The 22,164-nt window shown below is 47.3% G+C and overlaps 1 protein-coding gene across 3 annotated transcripts in view; it reads left to right on the top strand.

Annotated features, from left to right (window-relative positions):
* The first annotated feature begins 1,687 nt into the window (after positions 1 to 1,687).
* ATP8B1 (ATPase phospholipid transporting 8B1) overlaps positions 1,688 to 22,164 on the top strand; it is a 557,465-nt gene continuing 536,988 nt past the window's right edge. The window contains exon 1 of one of the 3 annotated variants that reach the window (XM_078674864.1): positions 1,688 to 1,873. The gene's annotated coding sequence lies outside the window, so the exon portion shown is untranslated. Of the gene's footprint in view, positions 2,011 to 22,164 lie in introns of all 3 variants that reach the window. The other 2 variants (XM_078674865.1, XM_078674863.1) reach the window with 2 other exon arrangements.

The raw sequence follows: 22,164 nt of genomic DNA, 5'->3' as shown, positions 1-22,164 counted from the left end.
GATTGATGTCAAGAGGAATGTAGCTGTACAGGAAATGGTGAAAAATGGAGTATGTCACGCTTGGTCAAGGGTTTTCAACAGAGACAAAGGTGTGCCTCTGAGTTCCTGGATGACTCTGTAAGTGTTGTGCGCACGCCAGATGACTTTTGTAGGGCTGCAAACTTGCCGCCAGTCTCGGTTGGCAAGAATAATGTAGGCATACGTATCAGGAAGAGCCCAACCTATTTGAAGGATTATACGTTATGATAGGATTTATTTATTCCACCCTTTTTGGTCTCTGCACAACTTTTAAAGGTGTCATAACATTTGTATTGGTGGCAACAGGACTGATAATGTTGCCATAGCTTGTGGTATGTGTATTGGTTACTTACAAAGTTTTATTGTATTGCCTGTAGTTATCAATATGTTGTTGTTTTTTCTTTAACTTATTTGTTGTTGTTTTTGCATTTGGTATGTTCTGGGTGGGGGAGATGTGTTGCGGCCTACATTTTTCTCCTAGGAACACTGTGTATATCGTCAAGGGAATCTTGGACGTGGGTATTCTAGGAGGGAGAACAGTTGGAAGAAGAGCTGAGGATGACATGCTTGTTCGTAGAAATAAATTCAACTTGCCCTTAACCTGGAGTGAAGTGTATCCTTGAATCTTAACAGTGTGCTTAAAGAAAAACGAAATTCCCTGATGAGTGTTGTGGAAGGATACAAAGAAGCTATGCTCCAGGGGACGGACAAAACAAGAAGAGGAAAGACAACCATCCAATAAGAAGCAAGTAAATGAGTATGACAAGAAGATCAACAAGTAGTCAGCAACTGTACGTATTGGCATTGTCCACACATTGCAATTGCGTCATCTTGTTCTCTTTCGACGGAGTGCTTAACTTAAGCAGCTGTTGGGCACTGGCGCTCATTTTTGTGGACTGGTCCTTAATTTTCCTCATCAGACTTTAACCCATAACAAGAGAAGGGTAGAAACGGGAAAAAGAAAATCGAAGAGAAAGATAAGAAAACAGTGACAAAGGGAAAATGCATGGCGGGAAAAGGAGACTGCAAAATAAAGAGCAGGTGTAGGGTGATGGAAGAGAAAGCATGGGGTAGAACCCTTACTTATAGTAGGCAGCTTTACGATTAGGAATCCGGCTGCATTCGGTTAAGCCAGTAGTGGACTTTTAAGAAAAGCTTTGGGCCCCCTCACTTATATGTAATGCAACTGCTTCTATTGTAAAGCGTTCTGACACTTTCAGGTAAAGTTCGCGCTATGTAAAAACGCATACATAAATAAAACACTGTTAAAGTGCTTCATGTTGTTTCTCTGCAGATATGTGGGCGCCTGTTGTTGTGCTTTGAATGTGTAATGACTACAGCCGGGTTCTTTCCCCCCCCAGCCTGCTCTTTAAAGCTACCTGGACCCGATACTGGGACGCATCATTAGCACAAAAGATCCTGAAATTGAAGGAGGCGCCTGCACCCTCTTCTTGTACTTCATTGCGTGTTTTGTACTAGTGCTGGTGTTTTTACCGACGTGTTTGTTTCCTCTGCGTGCGCCTGTCTAATAGGGTAACCTGAGCTATTCAAATCCAGTCGCCGGGATGTAAGGGGAGGTGGGTGTGCCAGGTGGAGGGAGGGCTGGGGGTAGGGAATCCCCCACGCTGACCTCGCCCTCTGGCCGTGGGAGGGTCACATGACCTGGTCTGGTTCTTTTCCCGGTGGGGCTCAGGTAGAGCTGTGGTCTTTCTTCTTTGTCCCTCCCCCGTGTTCCGGGAGTGAGGTGAGCGCACCAGGCAGGGAGCAGCCGAAAGTTGCCTAACTAGTTGGGCGAGGGAGTGACACGGCTGCCGAGGGGAGGAACCATTCGCGCGGCATGGAGTGAAGTGGGCAGGTGTGTTCCCGGAGCTTTTGTGTCCGCCTTGGACTTTTTGGGGGGATGAAAAGAACTTTCGTCAGGTAGAGGCGCCGACCGCGGGAGAGGGAGTTGGAGGGGGGCAGCAGCTGAGCCCCCCATCGTGCGCCCGAGAGGTAAGGGACCATCATCTGCTCGGCTTCCCACGGAGCTCTCTTCCGGGGCGGGCTCCTCGCCCGGCAGTGGGCAGCCTCCGCACCTGGGCAGCGGGGGCTTTCATCCCCTCTGCCAAACGACCCTTTGCTGCTTGACCGCTGTAACTGTCCCTTTCCCCACTCCCCCCGTTTTAGACTGCATAATTGTAATTGCTGTGTTCGCAGACCCTTTCTACTCCCTAACTCAAAGGCCCCTCCTAACCTTTTTTTCCGAGTCTTTCATCCCCCAATTCTCCATATTTCTTTACTGCTTCGAAATGCTTTTAAGAAAATAAAATTGTAAACAAAGGAACGGCTTTTTTTTGCGAAACCTATTAATATTTGTTTTTAATGTTCGTTTGTTACACCTATTTTTTGATGTGCCGCTTTTTTTTTGCTTTGAGTCACGTTTGCTGTTGGATGGTAGATGGCTCTTCATGTCAATCAAAAATAGAAAGAAACACCCTGCCTAGAATGATGAATACTGGTCCCAGATGGGATCCATTAGAAGTTAGGGGGAGCAACGAATGACCAGGGCCAGAGAGGCGAATAGACCACACTTTTTATAAGAAAAAAATATATTTTTTAATTATTGTTGTTTAGTTTAATTTAGTGCAATAAATCACATTAGCAAAGATGGTTGCATGGACGCAGGTACAATTTAAGGAAGGCGAGAAGATGGAATATAGTGGCCGTTCCTGGTGGTAAATGCCGTAATGACAGGACGTCATTACGGCATTTACCACCAGGAACGGTCACTATATTCCATCTTCTCGCCTTCCTTAAATTGTACCTGCGTCTATGCAACCATCATTCCATCTTTTGTTTGTTGCAGGCCCAACCCAACACACATGTATGAAATGACAGAATGTATTAGAGTATGAATGATTTTTTGAATATGAGCGTCTGTTGAGCCCCCCATCCCATTCCCTGGAGTGAGTGGAACACTGCATTTTTTTATTTACACTTACCTATGTATGCATTTCCGTTCACGATATGATCAAATGTGAATGATTTTATGTAATTGTATTCGTTGATTATCTTTGCTAATGTGATTTATTGCACTAAATTAAACTAAACAACAATAATTAAAAAATATATTTTTTTCTTATAAAAAGTGTGGTCTATTCGCCTCTCTGGCCCTGGTCATTCGTTGCTCCCCCCTAACTTCTAATGGATCCCATCTGGGACCAGTATTCATCATTCTAGGCAGGGTGTTTCTTTCTATTTTTGATTGTGTCTTCCCCTCCCGTTCCTGCCTATATCATTTATTAGTCTCGGGGAACCCCCTTCTATTTCTTATTGGCTCTTCATGTCAACCCATATCCGTTCACCCAACAAAGTTCATTTGACCCTGTTTTCACTACAGTGTTGCCTTATACAGTGACTATTAATTATTAAATGGCTGGTATTGACAGGAACATGCCACCCGAGTTCTGTTGGTGCCATGTATCTCGATTTTTGTTTGCTAAATGCCCATTGTGAACAGGGACCCGGTACCCGGGTTCTCGAGGCATCATATTCACGGCTGGTAAGTGCCCCTTGTTCTCCTGCACAGCTGCCCGAGCTCTCGAGGTGCCCTGTACCCTGGCTGCCGTTTGACAATTATACATTTATATCACAAACGAGATACGAGCTGCCGTGTATCATGGCCTTTTTCTATGATTTTACATTATTATTGCGGACACGTGACGTTACCCCAGTGCTTATTTTGAGCCGGTGCTAGGCACCTGCACTTAGTTGTGAACGTTCTGTTATTGGCAGCGCTGGCACTAGCAATGTGTGGTGCAAACTGCAGTGGTCTCCACACGAAGGCCCGGCACTTATTTGTTTACAAAGTATGCACTGCTTTACCCTTGCTCTCAAGTGTCACATTTTATGTTTTGTGTTTCTTAAATGTACATTACCATCAGAGAATGGTATCCGGGCTCTCAAGGGCGTAATGTGTCGCGGCTGTTGTTTAATAACTGTCTACCGTTATCTCGTGCAGCTATCCAAGCTCTTAAGTTATCCCCACTTGTATTTGTTAAATGCCCATTGATCGCTGGCACAGCTACCCGAGCCCCCATGGTGCCCTGTACCATGGCTCTTCTTTGCTAAATCTCCATGCTACCCGAGTTCTCACGGTGCCCTGAACCACGGTTTCTATTTGCTAAATATCCTTTGTTAACAAGAGCAAGCTCAGACATGGTACCCAAGCTAATACGTGTCCTATATTCTTACTATAATACATGGGATTCTGCAATCCCTGTATAACCTGAAAACACAGTTTCTAAATAGGCGACTTGTGACACACCCAGTAGCCTACTATAAAGAAATGACTTGAGAACTCAGCTGTAATAACTTATTACATTTGAGTTTTGACATCTCAATGCCTGCTGCCAGAGCCAGTGAGGGGGAAGCCAGGTCATCATGTTACGGAGCATAATTAAAGAAGTTGTTTAAAGAACAAAAATGAAACGAGGCGCTTCTTACATCTGCTTTGTTTTGTAGCTGTACCGTGACAAGCAGGAAGGGCTATATGCTTATTTTTGTTGGAATCGTTCTGCATGGTTCTACACATTCTGAGTCACTGTGTTATTTTAATATCTGACTTGTATTAAACTGATTCTAATATTGTTTTTCAACAAATAGCTAACAGTTTTGCACTAGCAGGGACATCTTTCGGATTTTGGGGGCCCTGGGCCATACGTATTTTTTTTGGGAGGTGGGTGGGGATAGGAACCGCTTTGAATTTGTGATTCAGTTTCAGCTCTTTCATGCCATGCCCTCTTTTGCCAGGTCACTTTCAGTGTACAGACACACTCTTCTAAATGTGTTTACAACTAATATTCAGGGGAAGTCGCACGTGCTTTCAATATTGTAACACAGGAGCAGATCACTGTTACAGAAAATAATCTGTGGCATCCTCCCATTTCTCATATTGAGGTCCTGTTTTGATGTAAAAAAAAGCCTGTTTTATGGCTGTTGCATGAAACATAAACACATTTTACTGCAAAATGTCTGTAATAGATTCTCACACATTACCCACATTAAACAGTAAATTAACCCCTTGGGTGCTCATGACTGCTCCACGCCGTCATGAGTCATGGTAGGCGTGTGCTCATGATGGCGTGGAGCCGTCATGCCGATCCGCCCATGCGGCACTAAATCCCCGCCTGTGCGGGCTAATTAATGAGTGGGCGGGGTCAAGATGGCACCACGCCGTCATGAGCACTCGCCACCCGTGACTCATGACGGCGTGGAGCCGTGATGAGCACCGAAGCGCCACGCCCACCCCCCAGCCACCCGCGTCGCGGCGGAATTGGCGGCACAGGGAAGGGGTTAAAGTAGAAAGGCCTGTTCAAGAATTATTCAAGGCATTTGGGGAAAGACTCTGCAGAACAGATCTGGCTGTATCAGAGGACCCCCCTAAAAGGCTGGGGCCCTGGGCCAGGGCTCACTTTGCCCATGCCTTAAAACATCTCTTGTGTCCTAGAGATTCTGTTTTCATTCTTAATGTTTGCAAACATGTTCTCTTTAATTTAAAGGGGCTACGCACCAAGTATTTAAGAGGTGTGTTGGAAAGGTGTTGGTGGGACGACATATTATAAGGAATAAAGTACCCCCTGCAATACAAGAGGATATTGCAAGTCCCCTTGGAGTTGCATAACCTTATAAAGGAACTCTGCCTTCATCCTCTTTACTCTAAATGGTCATGGAACCCTTCAGTGACTTCCTATATCCACATAATGCACTGCAGGGAGTATTTTATTCCATATGGTCTTTTTTTAGTTAAATGCCCAGTATCAATAACGCCAGAATCAACTGATATTGTGTGTGTGTGTGGGTTTTGTTTTGGAAAAATATTTTTTATATTGGTGCCAGCAAGGCCCAAAGGGCGTTGTAGCACCTCTCATGAGTCACCAGTTTGTCTGATAAAATAAATAAGCATTTGGGAGTTACTTGGAATCATTAGGACAATACTTTTCTAAAGTAATTACAAAGAACAACAAGCCCGGTTTCCTAGAATTCATGAAGCACATATTTCAAAGTTGATCCTTGAGCTACTTCAGGGCTCAGTTTGTCCGCATTAATTGACTTTGAGAACATCTAACAAGATTAGTGTTCTGTTAAAACAATTATCATATAATAATTAGAATAAGTCAACAGTTTCTCAAGTAACTCTCTGGGTGCCCCATACCTTTGGCTCTTTGCTGTATGCCTGTAACTATTGGGGAGAGGATGTAGCCTTACAGCTAGAGCGGTCGACGTAGATGCTGTGGAACCAGGTTTGAGTCTCCGCAACGACGCTCAGCATCCTGTGATTCTGTGAAAATCACTTAATCTCCCTGTGCCTAACAAAAATGAATGTGTCCTTGTGTAACGAAACTGGTGCGATGTAAAGCGCTCAGATATCCGATATCTTCGGGTCTAGTTCGCCCTATATAAAACTCAAAAAAAGAAATATCAAGAGGATCCTGGAGAAGCTCTCATACATCCCACGTCATAGCTTCTGTAGCTACATGTCTAGTGATGTCCTGAATCTGACCTAAAATCTCGAGATCACTCGACTAATGGCTGCTCATTGATGTCCAGTGCTGACCTGACATGTGCTCTCTCGATGGCTCAACTCGGACTGTCGATTGATAAATTGTCAATTACTATCTGACATACGGTCTCGCCATGCGTACATAATGGCTATCGATAAATGCCTCGTGCTATTGAAATATATTAATCCAGCTCCCATCATGGCTCTTGCTTGCAATAAGGTAATTTCTGTCAGCAGGTCCGTCCTACTATGAATGTGTTTTAAGTGCCTCTTGCTATCGAAACATTCAAATCTTATTGTCCTCCAAAGCATGGTTGTTCTTTACTAAATATCTGTCTCACATTTTGAAGAGCTCGGAAGATATCCATTCATGTGTCTGTTCTTCATCAAATACGTGCTGTTTTTAGGGGCAAACTAGAGTTTTGAGTGGTTTCTTGTGGGTTCTGTTTCTGATGTGAGACGTTTCAACCATTCGTGGCATTTAGGCCTGATGTTGGCATTTGGGAGCTTGAAAATGCTGATGTTATTTTTAAGGATATGTTATGATGAGAGGCTAATATTTTTTATGTTTCTTGTAATCTGTGATTAGAAAAAACATAAATTGAAAGCTTTGGATACCTAGTGCAGAGCTTTCACGTGAAGTGAGATATGTTAACCTATCCTTAGCTTTTTAGCTCACCTCACCTGGAGCTCTGGGTCTTGTGCATTTATGTACCTCATTCTAAATGCTAGGCTACATGTACTGCTTCAGTTGTAAATTCTAGGCAACAAGTACCAGAATCTGTAAATCTCCCAATCTAAATGCTACACTGCAAGCAAAAGCACATTTATATGTATTATTGTGAACACGAGTCCACAGGCACCAGGACGTTTACTGCTCTCGTAAATGTTAGGCTGCAAGCACCCACATGCAAAGTAGACTGATATTAAAAAGCCGCAACTGGTTGGAGATCACAGGCCTGATATTGAATGCTTGGAGACCGCTGTGGTAGGGCGATAGGCATGATAAAGAGCGGAGACCCTCTTTTGTGAGATTTCCTGGCCTCAAGGTACGGACATTAGCAGGGAATGTCAGACCCCCGGAATTAATGAGAGGTGGACAGCCACTTGTTTTTTAGGCTTCGCCCAGGTAATGCATGCTCTATCTCTAATAAACATGCTGTATTTACAATGTGGGTTTCAAGCACCTCCCAACTTTTTGATTGGTTCCTGTTAGTGCCCATCGAAAATGCCTGCTTTTGTTTGGTAAATTGCTTAATTAGTCCCTCCTTTTGGAGTTTTGGAACCTCCCATGGAAACTGCCTCTGTTATATGTGGTCTTACTCTTTTTGTTTTTTGTATTCACTGATTTTATGTTTGCCTCTGCTTATTTTTGGATTGTAATTATTTTTTAATTTACGACTACACGCACTTATGTGGTGACATTTGTACTTTACTCATGCAATCTTTTTTGAGTGACTGTTTATCTTGTTGTTGTCTTTGTATCCTCCCTTGGGCTCGGCAGGCTGTTAACTGGAGGAGGGGTTAGGCTAGAGCCAGGGCTTGTTCAGATTGGTGTATATCTTCAGAGCTCTCTGAGATCACATGCGCTTACCTTCTATGGCTCAGAGCACTAACTGCTCATTTATGTTTTTTGGGTTTAAAAAAACACATGCACCAACCTCACTGAGTTCTTTATTAATAGAAACAGGGAAATTCAGGACCAAAAACGCACAGTCAGGGGCTGTTCAGCACGTCCTTCTCTATTTCTGCAGGCACACTTATTGGAGGAAGGAGTGGGGGCACTCTGTGGGCTTGTTTTTCTCCTACCACTGCTTGTTTTGTCTTGCTATGGCGGGGTTACTCTAACAGGCCTATTGCTAGATCATTTATGTCCATAGAAGGCTCTCTTATGTTATATCAGACTTACAGGACAATACTTTGCCCTCTGCGTTTTCTGTCCCCATTGATGTAACATAGACTCCTCTAGCCTCCATCAGAAAAGTATCACGAGTTTCTGCAGTATTCATTTCCTTTAGCACACCTTTTAATTGTATCCTGAAATTAGTCTTTTCCATCTCCTTGGTGAACAAGTTAGTACTTCTATTCCTTTCACCCTTTGTCTTAGGCCAATACAGAGGCGTAAGGTGAGAGGTTAGATGGGAGTTTGGAGATGGCGGTAAGTAATGTGCATTGTTTCTAACCACTTGTGGGACACCCCCGCGCCGCACGGCCACCAGCTGCTGCGTGTGCCCCTTGCCTGCCCTCTGCCTCGCTGCTGCCTCGTTTGCCGGTTGCCGGCTGCCTCCGCTGCAGAGATTGTTTTTGACTTGTTTTGTTGATAATTTGTGCCTGTTTTGTTTAATTTCATTTTCCCTTGTTTTGTCAATACTTTGTGCCTGTCGTGGTCAATTTCTTTTTGCCCGTGTTTTTTTTCCTTCCTTGTTGTCCGCCTACCTCGCCGCCCTCCCTTCCCGCCACCGCCGCTTTTCCCCGCCCCTTTTTCTATTCTGTACCCTCCCCGCCTCCCAGCTGCTCTGCCCACCCGCGCACTTCGCCTTAAATGGCGACCGTGCGAACGCGCAGCGGCCACGCGCAGCGGGTGCGCCGATTGTGCGCCGAAGGCGCGCCAAAGGTAAGCCCGTCTGCGCCCGTCCGCGACCGGATCGCGACCAGCGCCAGGACCCCTGGCCCACGTAGACCCCGACCGACCCGCCTGTCGTACTCCGCCGCCACCCTCACCGCTCTCAACACCGGCCGACTCCCAGAATGCCATCAAGCCACTCCACGACGTACCCACGGACCTTTCAGCTGCCACGCCTGCAAGTTCACCTGCATCCGGACCAGCCTCGCACCAGCACCCGCCAAGTCGAACACCAGCAGCACCCACCTCAAGTGCATCCTGCTCAACACCCGCTCCGTCCACAGACACGCCATCGAACTCTGGAACCTCCTAGACGCCACAGCCCCGGACGTTGCCTTCCTCACGGAGACCTGGATGAACGCCTCTTCAGCTCCCGACATCGCCATCGCTATCCCAGAGGGCTACAAGATCGTCCGGAGGGACCGAAACGCCAACCAGATGGGAGGAGGCATCGCCATCGTCCACAGGAGCACCATCCGTCTCACGACCAGCACCGACAACACCCTGACCAGCGCCGAACACCTGCATTTCCAGATCCACACCAACCCGAACACCACCCTCAGAGGCACCCTGATCTACCGACCCCCTGGACCACGCACGCAATTCAGCGAGGACATCGCCGACTTCGTCAGCCCGCATGCCCTCCCCTCCGCTGACTACATCCTCCTGGGAGACCTCAACTTCCATCTGGAGAACAACAGCGACCGCAACACCAGCACCCTGCTCGACAACCTCGCCAACCTGGGACTCAAGCAACTGGTGTCCACCCCCACCCACCTCGCCGGACACACACTCGACGCAGTCTTCTCCTCCAGCCCAGACATCGACTTCAGCCACGCCACAGAGCTTCAATGGACGGACCACAGCTGCGTCCACTTCACCTTCAAGAGAACGACGAGCCACCAACACCAGCAACAGGCCGCCCGCAGAAGCTGGAACAAGATCACAGCAGACAAGCTCGCCACCTCCCTGAGCCAGCACCCCCCTGCCAGCTCAGCGAACCCCAGCCAGGCCGCCGACAACCTCACGAAGTGGATCAGCAACTGCGCGGACGAACTCGCCCCACTGAGGACCCCGCCTAGCAGACCCGGCAGCAAGAAGGCCCCATGGTTCACCGACGAACTCAAGAGCTCCAAGAAGAATTGCCGAGCCCTCGAGAAAGTCTGGAGAAGGGAACCGACACCGGACAACAGGACCTCCTTCAAACTTGCCACCCGGAAACACCACCAGCTGATCCGCGCCGCCAAGAAAACAGCATTCAAGGACCGGCTGGACAACAACGCACACAACTGCAAGGAACTCTTCAACATCGTGAAAGAGCTCTCCAACCCCAGCGCAGGAAACAACGACATCACCCCATCGCAAGACCTCTGCAACTCCCTCGCTTCATACTTCCACAACAAGATCGCGGACATACACAACAGCTTCAACAACCAACCAATGCACACCATGACCGAGCAACCACCCCCCACCACCACCCTCCACGCCTGGACCCCGATCAGCACCGAAGACACCATCCGCACGATGAACTCCATCCACTCCGGATCACCAACCGACCCCTGCCCTCACCACGTCTTCAACAAGGCCGACGCTGTCATCGCACCCCACCTGCGAGACATCATCAACACATCCTTCGACACCACCATCTTCCCTGAGAGCTGGAAACACGCCGAACTCAGCGCTCTACTCAAGAAACCAACAGCGGACCCCACCGACCTCAAGAATTACCGCCCCATCTCGCTCCTCCCATTTCCAGCCAAAGTCATCGAGAAGACCGTCAACAAGCAGATGGCCGCCTTCCTCGAGACGAACGGATCCCTTGACCCCTCACAGTCCGGCTTCCGAGCCAACCACAGCACCGAGACCGCCCTCATCGCCGCCACGATGACATCCGAGCCCTGATGGACAATGGAGAAACAGCGGCCCTCATCCTCCTAGACCTCTCCGCGGCATTCGACACGGTCTGCCACCGCACCCTAGTACGGCGCCTCAGCAACATCGGAATCCAGGACAAGGCGCTGGAATGGATCATCTCCTTCCTCGACGGAAGAACACAGAGAGTCCGCCTACCACCGTACAAGTCAGAGACCTCCAAAGTCATCTGCGGCGTCCCCCAAGGATCATCTCTGAGCCCCACCCTCTTCAACGTCTACATGAGCCCCCTCGCGGCCATCGTACGCAAACACAACCTCAGCATAATCTCCTACGCCGACGACACCCAGCTGATCCTCTCCCTGACCAACGACCCCGCCGCCGCCAGAGCCAACCTGCACGAAGGGATGAAAGAGGTAGCCGAGTGGATGACGACCAGCCGCCTGAAACTGAACTCTGACAAGACGGAGGTCCTCATCCTGGGCTCCTCACCCTCCGCCTGGGACGACTCCTGGTGGCCTCCCACCCTGGGCACCGCACCCAAACCGACAGACCATGCACGCAACCTGGGCTTCATCCTGGACTCCTCCCTCTCCATGACCAGGCAAGTCAACAGCGTCTCCTCGGCGTGCTTCAACATCCTACGCATGCTACGGAAGATCTTCTGGTGGATCCCCACCGAGACCAGGAAGACCGTCACCCAGGCCCTCGTTACCAGCCGACTGGACTACGGCAACGCCCTCTACGCCGGTACCACCGCCAAGCTCCAGAAGAGACTCCAGCGGATCCAGAACGCCTCAGCCAGACTCATCCTCGACATCCCGCGAACCAGCCACATCTCCGGACATCTGAGAGACCTTCACTGGCTCCCCGTCAACAAAAGAATCACCTTCCGCCTACTCACCCACGCACACAAAGCCCTACACGCCCAAGGCCCGAGCTACCTCAACAGCCGAGTCAACTTCTACGCTCCCAAACGCCACCTCCGATCAGCCAACCACGCCCTCGCCGCCGTCCCCCGCATCCGAAAAACGACTACAGGAGGAAGGTCCTTCTCCTACCTGGCCGCCAAGACCTGGAACTCCCTCCCGACCGACCTGCGCCTGACCCAAGACCACCTCTCCTTCAGGAAGAAGCTGAAGACCTGGCTGTTCGAGCAGTAGCGGCACCCCCCCGCCCCCAGCGCCTTGAGACCCTACGGGTATGTAGCGCGCTTTACAAGTGTCACTGATTGATTGACTGTTGGAAATATATTGTATTATATATATTTAGTGCTTTCCATCGGGTGGAGAGGGCTGAATGAACAGCCGGTGTTGGTAGGAAAGCTTCAGTGCGGAAAACATCTCCTCAAGTTGGAGACTCAAAGTCCACAGGTCTCTTATTCTTGTCACTTCGTAATTTTGAGAGACTTCTTTCTATCTCTCTGATGGTGATTCCCTTCTATCTCTCTGATGGTGATATCCTATTTGCCAATCTGTCTTGCCAACACTGGAACCATAGTAGAAGTGTCATGGCTATGGTTGGTGTGTAATGGTGTTAGTGGAGTCGGACCCCAGGAGATGAACATGAAGTCATCAATCCAGTAATTCCTAGTTTATAATGAGACGGGCTTTTTTTTGCTGAGTATGTAGGAGTAGGAAGGTAGGAGTTTCTGGAGAGCCTTGTCTTCAGTCCCTTTAGATTGCAGGGAGATTAAGAGCATCTAGATGTAGTTCCATTAATTAATGGAGAATTCCAGCTTTCTGTTTCCTTTTTGATATATATTTGCTTCTAGTCTGGTGATGACTTGGCTACTTGTATTGTGGTGTCTCGCTGATAGCCTTATACAATGCATTTGGAGGAAGGTTGACTGTTATTCGGCAGTGCAGTTCTTTTAATGTTGGGTGGTACTGTCAAACTTCATCAAGTCTATTTTCAAATGTGCTGCAGCATATAGGCTGACTTTCAGAGTGCCACTGTGATGCTGGAAAGTTCCTTGAGGAGAGGATTGCCTCTGTATGTTAGAGAGGTCTATGGTTCTGACAAAGTCAAATGATAAGCAGGGTGACACCATGCTAATTTATGCCAAGTTTGCCAACCAATTTGGGCTTGGGTTGTCGGCCCTCAATTATTTGTTAGAAGTCTAAGAGTTGGGTCTGGACTTGTCAAATAACGTATATTGACAGAAACCACCTGATCTAACCTCCTCTACCGTGAGACTAGGATAATGAACGGCTGGAGAAGACTGTCGAGAACCCTTTCATCCCCAGTTTGACTATTTGTCTGGTGCCAGCTTTCTAAAAAGATTGTCCAAGTTAAATCGGGCGATTGGCAGAACTTGCTAGATGAAACTTTGTTTCAGACCATAAAACAACTGACCACTATTAGACGAACAGACACAGCATATCTCAATCAAGGTTTTTGCAATTCTTTAGCTAGCATGTTCCAGGATAATGTGCTCAATATTTTCAAGGATTTTACGAACCATAACGATTCAATGGGAGTACCCCATTCTAGTCCCAATCTAATTTGCATCAAGCACTTCAACGCCCCTTCAGTATCGCAGATTATTGAACTCCTCTAACAGCTGAAAGCTGCATCCCCTGCTGACCCGTGCCCTCCCCAAGATTATTCGTATGGCTTCTGAAGTCATTGCACAATACATTTTTACGGTCTTCTCATCTATGTTTGATACTGGCGTTTTTCCTATTACCTGGAAAGCAGAATCACTACTTCTATATATAGGCTCAATCCTCTTGATCCTAACAACTATCAAACTATTGCTAGACGCCCTTTTCCGGTGAAAGTAGTTGAAAAAGTCATGAACCATCAACTTTCCTCCTATTTGGAGGACAACCATCTCTTGGACACCTCGCGGTTTGGCTACAGGACAGATCATACCACTGAATCTGCACTGCTTACAGCCACAGAGGAAATTCGTTCATCTCTCTACCGCAGAGGCAATGCAGTTTTGATTCTGTTGGATCGCTCTGCAGCCTTCGATACGGTCAACCATGTACTACTGATCGACCATATGAAGGAATTAGAGATAACAGACCTGGCATTGACTCTGCTTAAATCATTCCTCTCAGGACGGTTCCAAGTGGTATCCCTTGGTGACTTTGTTTCAGGTTTTTTTTTTCTCTTGTGTGGGGTTCCTCAGGGATTGTCCCTGTTCCCCCACCTTATTAAATCTGTCACCTCACTTGTGGCTCTGATTAAATCTTTTGGGTTGTCATCGGCATCTTAAGTAGACGACACTCAGATCATAGTGTCACTGGCTAATTATGTGGCTCGGATTAAATCTTTTGGGTTGTCATCGGCATCTTAAGTAGACGACACTCAGATCATAGTGTCACTGGCTAATGATGTACGTGCTGCTGGTGCCACGGTTAATAACTGCATGGAGTCAGTGAGCAATTGGATGGCCAACCACTGTCTAAGGCTTAATTCTTCTAAAACAAAAGACATCCAATTCGGGAGCAATCCGGCCATTTGGGCTCCTCTCTGGTGGCCATCGTACCTGGGTATAGCTGCCAAGCCAATGCCCAAAGTAAAAACAATCTAGGCTTTATGCTTGACATTTAACTAAAATATAAAGATCAAATTACCTCTTCTAAGATAAAAAAAAAAATGTTAAAGAAAATTGCAAAATTTGTTCCGGCTGACCTACTGTAAGGGGTGGTTATTGCCCTAGTTCTGTGACAACTGGACTACTGCAACAGCCTTTTTATTAGCCTTTCAAAGGGCCCACTTAAAAAATTGCAGACTGTCCAGAATGCGGCAGCTCGTTTTCTTCTGGGAATTCCTAAACATCAATCAGCCAGGGCCTCTATTAGACAACTTCATTGGCTTCTTGTTTGCCATCGGATCACCTTCAAGGCCCTTTGTTTAGCCTATAAAGCTCTCTATGGAAAAGCCCCTGCTTTCTTTACTAAAAATTCCGGGCAGAACTTTATGCTCTTGCTCAGCCAATCTACTAAAAGTCACCCCCTTCAAGTGTGCTACTGGGAAGGGGGCAGAAGCTTTTTTTAGGCTCACAGCCCATCAGTGGAATCGTTTACCACTAACTCTGAAAATGGCACCCTCACTCATGATTTTGAGGAGAAATCTTAAAACCTGGTTATATAATCAATGATCACTCGTACTTTGCCCTCGTTTGCTCCCTACAGTTCTGTTTAGCACTAAGACAACTCCAGATATTTGTGCGCTTTATAAATCATAAAAAAAGGAAGAAACACCCTTAACTGCAACTGTCTTTCATTTCTATAAGTTTTGACATCAACTCATTATCATTTAAAACTCCTAACATTGATGACTTCTGTGTAAACGAGGGGTGCCAAAGTGAGAAGTAAACAAAAAAATGCCAACTAACACTGGGCAAAAGTAAAACAATTTCATGTTTCTCCTCTCATATCGGCTTAAAAAAGAATACAACTTGTACAACTATGCAAAGATGTTGTGAGTGTCTGGGCATACTAGTGGGGGATAATGTGCTGCATGGCTAAACACTTTTATAAGGTCCCAAATCAAGACCTAATGCCACTGCCTGTTTTACCTACTTGTCCACACAGGGGCTTGAGTAATTTTGGCAACAGTTGTTGACAGGGAAGTGTTGGAAATTGGAATGATTCTGAGCTATGCATGTGTTGTCACATGGCTCTTTCTCTCCCAAACATTTTACCTTTACTCTTGCCCTGGATGCTAGGCGTTAGCCTGGCCTAGATCAGACTGCAGTTGCTTAGCAGAGGTGACCCACATATGCAGAAATGCTATACATGTTCATTGCTCCACATTTACGTTGACTGCGCTATGCTTATCTACCTGGATGGGGTGCATCTCACAATTTATTGTTGACACTCCTTTGTGCCTTTCTTCACTTATGGCATGCTTCTGACAGGTCATTCTATACCTCTGTAATCTTGTAATCTCATGGTTTTTAATAAAAAAAATATTATTTGGACTTTACTCAGAAATTACACAAGGAAATAAATATTGAGGAAAAAGATGTGGTCCATTGGCCAGAGATGCTGACTTTAGAACTGAGGAACCTGTTTGAGTCCTGGTAACAGCTCAATGTCCTGTGATAATGGGCAAACCACTTAATCTCCCAGGCTTCCTTAACAATAATCACAAACTAATCTGTCCTTTTGTAATGTAATCTGGTACTCCTGTAAAGTGTTCCAATTCCCTTTGAGTTCGCACTGTTAGACCCCCTCAGTGGCAAAGCAAGGGGGATGGGGTCTGGGAGGCACGAGTTTGGGGGGCACCCCCCACTCTATCTGCGGCTACCACGGGGCAGTAAATGCACGGACCTCCACACAGGTGGCCAAAGGTCTAGCTACTACACTGTTCAGCTGTTGGGAGGTCTCCCTCCCCAAAAACATTTGCCTGTTTCACTACAATTGTTTTGCTGAAAATAGATTTTGTTGGCCTTAGGACTCTGTGCACTTTACCACTGCTAACCAGTGCTAGACATGGTAGAATTGGCTTACACCCAATTGGCATATTTAATTTATTCATTAGTCCCTAATGAAGTGATACTACATTTACCCAGGGCCTGTAAATTAAATGCTACTAGTGGACTAGCAGCACTTGTTGTGCCATTCGCTTACGTAGCCTTGTAAAACTGTCTGGCCTGCCACTGTGGCCTGTGTTTGCAGTTTGAACTGCGATTTTGACCTGGAAAGATGAAGGCTTCCTTTTTAATACATACAAGTTGCCCCTAGGGTAGGCCATGGACAGCCCAGAGAGCAGGGTGCAGTGTATTTAAAAGGTACGACATGTACTTTTCAGCTTTACATGTCCTGGTGGTGAAAAAAATCTTACATGAATTTTTCACGACTGCAAGATCTACCTCTGCCATAGGCTAACATTAGAGTTACTACATACCATCTAATAAGTGATCATTTCCAACTAGGAGCAGGTAACCATTTCATGTTTGGTATCTTTGGAATTGTATTGAAAAATCTTCTTTTATGGTAGTCTAATGTTAAATTTACAATTTTGAAGATTGCACTTTTAGAAAGTTGTTAATTTCCAGCCTTAGTTTTATAGTGCCTGTAGACTGCCTCTAGGTCACATGACTAGGTGTAGCTGAGAATTGGGCTTTGTGTATTCCTCCTGGACAGCCGCACACAATAAAGCGCTTACGTGTAACTGGATAGGCCATCACTGGCAGGACGGAGGGAGGAACTAGGCACAGCCCTGCTTACACTGTGTGGAGTCAGGACACAGCACATACTAAAGACGGCATATCCTTTGTAGTTAGCCTGTAGCCAGGTCAGGGAAAGCTGGATGCCTAGGGACTTCAAGGGAAACCTCTAGAAACTACTCCCACTTTCCAGAGTGAGGGCACCAGTTATAAATATTCGACCCAAGACAGACTCAATGCACTTCTGGACCTGTGGTTACTCTTCTAGGAAGGACAGCTGTCCTGCTGAAAGGACTTCCAATCTGCTGGACTGTTGCTCCGATGGACTGCTGCCCTACTGTGCTGACTTGCTGCCTTGCCTGGGTGAGAAGGATTGGACGTGCATCTGTTGAACCCAGTACCCCAGAGTGACTCCAAGAGCTATCTGGCTGGTCTACTGATTTGCGCCTCTGGGACAGAAGCTCCAACAGCCTTGACCACAGCACCTGGACTCTACCATCTGTGAGTCTACCCTGCCAAGTGTTGCCACTCCTCGTTGGCCCCCTGGAAGTGGGCTTAAGGTGCTCTGCGAGGCTCTCTGTGGATCCAGCGAGTCAATGCCTCTCCTGCGCAACCCTGAGCAGAACCGATGCATCACTGCTGCTGTGTGGATAGTCTCCCATTGTAAAGAGCCACATCGCAGCCCGTCGTCCCATTGGATATGCTACTTTGTGACACATCTCTTTGCACGCCCTCCCACCCTGTGTCAACAGCAGCCTCGACGACTCCAAACCGCAGCTCCTCTGAACAGACAGATCGCTCCAACTGCATGACACTTCCTTGCCTCCAGACTTGGTTTTGCAAGTCCTCATCGACAGGATCTGCAATGGTGACACTGGTCCTCGCAGTGCAGCCTTGCCTCATCTTGGTACCGACGCATCACTTCAGTTGCACAATGTAACTTCGACAGGGACCCCTGCAACGCTTCTTAAACGAGGATTTAAGGTACTCTTGTTCAGCTAGCCTAACTGGCTCCCTGTAGTCAGCCTGTGCTCCATCGTGGTCGGGTTGAACCTGTGAAATGGTCCAGCGCAACCAGATATGCACAGTTGGTGCTTTGTCTATTTTTCACTGTTTTCATTAAAATCTTCAAAGTTTGAATAACTCTGGCTCTACTGATTTGGAAATTTGTCATTTCGGTCTGGTTTTATTCTATAAAAATATCCTATTTTTGTAATTCAGGTGTATGATCCATTTGTGGTGCGTTTTCACTGTATTACTGTTTGAAGTGCTCCACTAATACTTTATACATTGCCTCTCAGTTCAGCTGTTACTAATGCAAATATTACCAAATTAAGTGTGGCTTTTATTTCATCTGTTTGATATTGTGGACTTTTTATTGGATAGTTTATGTGCATGGTTATGTGTTATAATCTTTCAGATGTGTACTTTATCAGACATTAACCATAACATTTTATAAAGCTGTGAAACCAGGAGGGATCCATGTGCTTGTATTACTTCAAACCTAAGTTATAGCCTTTTTAGGCATGCTTTTTTAACTGCTCAGGGCTGTTGCACTTTCTTAACTCATTCCAGAGCTTCAGCGCTTAACTTCCAGCAAGGGACATATCCTCAACCAACCCCATTAGCACCAGGTGAGCTCAACTCTTTGGCCAATGCACACCGTCCTGTGGTACAAGTCCAAGGTGTTTACAGGAATTCATTCAAGAAGACAGCCTCTGAATGAGAATCTTTGTCTCAATGAATAGTCGTTGTAAAGAAGGCAGGGTTGAGTTACCCGATTACATTTGAATATACCTGAGATGGAATGGTCCTGCATCTTATGCAGTTTGTTTACCAATTTTTGGAGGCGCATCAATACATGGAGAGCTTTAATAAAAAACCTTAGGTCCAATAACGATGTGAGCAATGGTAGCTCATGATTGTTAGAATAGAAAGGGGGAGCTCGTCTATTGGACACATTTAATGTATGTTCTTGGGGATGACTGTTAGACTTGGCATCTTTGGTGTGGTTTCCCCTGACTTTTTGCCTCTATTTCCTGAATTTTTGACGCTGTGCTGGATTTCGTTTTTGCTGGTTTAGGTGCTTTGGGCACTTTGCCACTGCCAATCAGTGTCAAAGTGAAAGTGCTCCCAGGGTAAATTGCTATTATGATTGGTTATCCATGATTGGCAGATTTGTTTCATCAGTAGGTCCCTAGTAAAGTACACTGCATGTGCCAGGGCTGGTGATTCAAATGCTACCAATGGGCCTGCAGCACTGATTGTGCCACCCACATGAGTAGCCCTAAAATGGTGTCTCAGGCCTGCCACCGCAGGTCCTGTGTGCAGTTGCTAACTGCCATGCTGACTTGACCAGTGTCCACACTGGCCAGGCCCAACCCTTCCCTTTCTGTACACATTGGACACCCCTATGGAAGGCCCAAGGTACCCCCCTGGGCACGGCGCAGTGTATGTGATAGGTAGAGCATGTACTAGTGTGGGTGACATGCTCTGGTACTGAATTAGCCATTTTTGTTTTTCACTTTTGAAAGGCTATGTTGCCCATATGCTATAATGGGGAATGCTATGTATAATGTTTACCTGCATATCTTTCCATAGGAGCAAGATGGAAAATTGAAGTCTGGTATCCCTGAACTCAGAATTTAATAACACATCTTTTAGGAAGGATGGTTTTTATATTCTGTGTTTGAAAGCGGCACTTTTAGAAAGTGGCTGCTTTCTTGTCTGACCTTTCTGTGTGCCTTTTGGCTGTTTGTGAATTGACTGTCTGGTATGTGAGTGACGGGGGCTGGGGTGGCTCCAGGAGGCTGGGTGAGTCGGCACTAGACTGAAAAGCTCCATCTGTATCTTGAGCGGTGGGAGGGGATAGCAGTGGGGCCTGAATAGAGCGGTGCCTGCCTTCCACAATTCTGGCTCCTCCTCCTGCTGGGCGGCTAACGACCGTGCCCCTCTCTCTCAAAGGAAGAAGGTGTCCACTGGCCGGAAGCACCCTGGACTTGTTTGGACCAGGCTCAGAGCCCTCCTGCACAAAGGGATCAAAGAAATTTTGGGGTATAACTACCGGACCCCAAACCCCTGAACTTTAGATCATCCTGGAATCAAGAAGGAACCTCTGCCAAGGAGAAAAGCTGGAAGACTGAAGAGGAAGGACTGACCTGCTGTGTGTTTTGTAGGTTGATCTGCAGTTGCTATTCTGCCAAGGAGAGGGGAAGGCCTTTGCTGTTGCTGTGTCCCCTGCTTGAAGAGATCTCCAAGGGCCTGAGGACAGCTGGTCTCTTGTTAAGAAGTCCCAGGAACAAAAGGTCTTCACCTCCAGCTTTCCCCCCTGAATTCTGCTGTGTGAGTTCTGACCTGCATCCCGTTGTGGGGCCTCTGGAGGTTGTTTCCTGCTGTTTGGGGAACTGGAAAGGAAGAAGAGAAGATCATCTACACTTTTGCACACATCGCTCCTTTGCGGAACGCATTGTCGACAGTGCGAGAAATTCCCGTTGCCGCTAATATCGACGCAGCGCCTGTTGCCGCTGCAAGACCCGATGCGTCACTCGCTTGCAGATCGCATCGCCCCGGTGCGGGAAGATTCCTATTGCTGCGAATATCGTCGCAGAGCCTGTTGCCGCTGCAAGACCCGACACTCGCTTGCAGAGCGCATCGCCCCGGTGCGGGAAGATTCCTGTTGCTGCGAACATCGTCGCAGAGCCTGTCGTCGATGCGAGACTCGAGGCCCGTTTGCCTGCGGACCGCATCCTCACTGCGAACATCGCTGCAGAGCCCAGCACCAATGCCCGGAGATCGTCTCATTGTGCCTGTGCAAGACACTTCCACCGGAGAACCTGCAAACCGGAATCCATACAAGTTATGTCATTGCGCCCATACAAACCGGATTCGACAAAACCGCCCGCTGCGTGCAGCGGGGTTGTCGCATCGCCTCCCCAGGGTCTCAGGAGTGACACATCGCTTGTGTTCTGCCGCTTGGAACTTTTGTCGCATCAACAGGTACATTGGAGTAAAAGTGACGCAGTTGTGGATTATTTTGGACCTTGAACTCTTTTTCAAGTCTTATTTTGGAACCGTGCCTGTTGGATTTTTGTCGTTTTGGTCTTGTGTAGTCTAGATAAAAATACTTTCTTTTTCTAAACAGGTGTGGGGTCCATTTGTGCTGTTTTTACTGTGTTACTGTGAGTGTTGGTACAAATACTTTACGCATTGCCTTTGATAAGCATGTCTGCTCGTGCCAAGCTACCAAGGGGTGTCGAAAAAGGGTTCAGGCAGATCAGGTCGTTTTACCCCTTTTCTAGGTTTGCCCGGCATTAGCCGCTTCTCACCCAACTCACGATTACCCAAATATAGAGGCAGGCGCCTGAGACTGGAAGGCAGGAAGCAGGAGTTTATTTCCGACGGAACAGAACACGTCAAATCAGACAACAGGGTATCTTCTCGAGGTGCTCTCACAAGTTTCTCTACGGCTCCGTCTTTTATACACAGGTTTATGATGTACAAACATTCCTTATTGCAATAAAGACACTTTGAAGTACAAAAAGGGCATGTTTGGGACCCCAGCTCCAGGCCCATTCCCATACTGACCGCTCTGATGTTGTTTTCCCCTCCCAAATGTGACATGTGATTGTAATCTGCAGCCGGATATTCCAACAGGGCATGAGGGCAGGAGGGGGTGGTCAGATCTAAGGTTGGGCTATGTTTCGCTATGCGGGGCCGGAGGGGTACATCCACGAGACCTAGTTTTATGATGTGGGACTGGGTCGAGAGGCCAGGTGTAGCCGGGGGGGGGGGCATCAGAAGAGAGGAAGGGTGTTCCTAGGAGGGATGCGGGGGTGTCGGTCAGGTCTAGGGGTGTGAAGGCCTTGATTAATCACCGCTCCTCCGATGTGAGGCGAGGTCCTACTGTAGGAAGCAATAAACTGCATCTGTTGGGCTAGGTGTTGGCCTGGGATCAGGCCGGGCAATCGGGCAGGGAGG

This window comes from Lissotriton helveticus, chromosome 2_1, assembly GCF_964261635.1.
Source record: "Lissotriton helveticus chromosome 2_1, aLisHel1.1, whole genome shotgun sequence".
In the NCBI taxonomy this organism is placed as follows: Eukaryota; Metazoa; Chordata; class Amphibia; order Caudata; family Salamandridae; genus Lissotriton; species Lissotriton helveticus.
This window is presented reverse-complemented; position numbering and strand designations above follow the sequence as displayed.